The sequence below is a fragment of the Peromyscus maniculatus genome, chromosome 2, assembly GCF_049852395.1.
Source record: "Peromyscus maniculatus bairdii isolate BWxNUB_F1_BW_parent chromosome 2, HU_Pman_BW_mat_3.1, whole genome shotgun sequence".
NCBI lineage: Eukaryota > Metazoa > Chordata > Mammalia > Rodentia > Cricetidae > Peromyscus > Peromyscus maniculatus.
The window spans coordinates 26,305,302-26,307,186 of record NC_134853.1 but is presented as its reverse complement, the minus strand read 5'-3'; the positions used below and the strand labels follow the sequence as shown (position 1 = coordinate 26,307,186).

The following is a 1,885-nucleotide window of genomic DNA, read 5'->3' as shown; positions in this document are numbered from 1 at the left end:
GTGGGGAAGGGAAGCATGGAGCAGAGCAGAGAGAGAGGGAACAGAGAGAGAGAGGGTAGGGTCCATGTTCAGCTTTCTTTGTTTGTTTGTTTTTTTTTTGAAAAGTTAAAAATTCCTTAATTTTTTATTCCTAGTACCATTACCACAATTTACAGGGTAATATACCTGATGTAATGAAAAGAAAAAGAAAAAGAAAAAGCTACAACAGATAAAAGTCCTCAGGAATGTTCATCTCCTTGACACTGCATTGCATGAATCAATAGCTGCACTTTTTACAGACTGTGGCTATGACAGTCCTGAACAAGAAGCGTTTCCTGTTTAAGCTGCAGTAACTTTCCTGACTATGGATCATCGCTCCTTCTGTGGCATATTTTTACAGTTCCTCTAATGCATTTAGGACGACTGTCTCACTGCAGCTTTCCTGACAACTCCTCGCTCTCTCTTCTGCTAAGAACTGTAGCCCTTTTCTGCTTTTATTTTTTAAAACCTTCTGCTACCATATCTACCACCAGATCCATAGCCACCACCATAGGCACTGCCTGAGCTTCTTCCACCAAAACTGCCCCCTTTCATGGGCCCATAATTTGATTGCTGTTGTCCACTATAATTTCCAAAGTCATTATAGTTCCCCCCACCACCATAGTTACCTCCACCAAAATTTCCACCTTCATTGTAACCATAGTATCCTCCTCCATCACCACCATATCCACCACATTGGTTTCCATATCCTGGTCCACCACCACCATACCCTCCTCTACTACTGTAACCAGGTCCACCACCGGAGCTGCCACCATCACCTCCAAAAATCCATAATATCCACCATCACCACCTCCGTTACTACCTCTGCTGCCACCACCTCCACCACCATAGCCTCCTCTTCCACCAAAGTTTCCACCACGACCAAAATTACCTCCACCACCTCCAAAGTTTCCTCCACAACCCGTAAAGTTTCCAGATCCACCTCCACGACCTCTCTGTGATCCAGCAGACTGCATCTCTTGTTTAGAAAGGGCCTTTTTCACTTCACAGTTATGCCCGTGAATAGTGTGGTATTTCTGAACAACAATTTTATCAACTGTGTCATGATCATCAAAAGTTACAAAAGCGGGTCCTCTCTTTTTTCCACTCTGCCTGTCTTCCATAACTTCTATGGTTTCAATTTTGCCATACTTTTCAAAGTAGTCTCTCAGGTTACGTTCTTCTGTATCTTCTTTAATACCACCAACAAAAATTTTCTTCACGGTTAAGTGGGCACCAGGCTTTACAGAATCCTCTCTAGAAGCGGCTCTCTTTGGCTCCACCACACGCCCATCAACCTTGTGTGGCCGAGTACACATTGCAGCATCCACCTCTTCAACACAAGAGTAGGTCACAAAACCACAGCCCCTGGAACGTTTTGTTTGGGGATCTCTCATTACCACACAGTCTGTAAGTGTGCCCCATTTCTCAAAATGTTCTCTTAAGCTATCATCTGTGGTTTCAAAACTCAGACCACCAATAAACAGCTTCCTCAACTGTCTGGTTCCTTTGGATCATGGCCCTCCATTTTGAGACCGGACTTGCCTCTCCCAACTCGAGTTCAATATGGGCCATATCCAGCTTTTTAAGGAGCAGACTGAGTGACCATACAGCACATATGTGGTCACCCCCTGATGACATAAGATGCAAGACCCTGAGTTACACATGTACAGGATCCTAATACTCACAGCATATGGATTCTAGGACTGGCATAAGCTCTTATGAATGGAACAAAGGGCATTGTCGGTTCTGATCATAAGTTATCTGGACTGTCCCATTAATCTTTTTACTTTTGTCTTTCATTTATGTAATTTAAGTTATCTGTGGAGTTCTTAAAATTACTCAAAAATTGTCTTTCACTTTGTTT

At 43.1% G+C, this 1,885-nt stretch overlaps 1 pseudogene; it reads right to left on the bottom strand.

Annotated features, from left to right (window-relative positions):
• Nucleotides 1-429: 429 nt before the first annotated feature.
• On the bottom strand, nucleotides 430-1,554 carry LOC102920846 (heterogeneous nuclear ribonucleoprotein A3 pseudogene; annotated as a pseudogene).
• Between the last annotated feature and the right edge of the window lie 331 nt (nucleotides 1,555-1,885).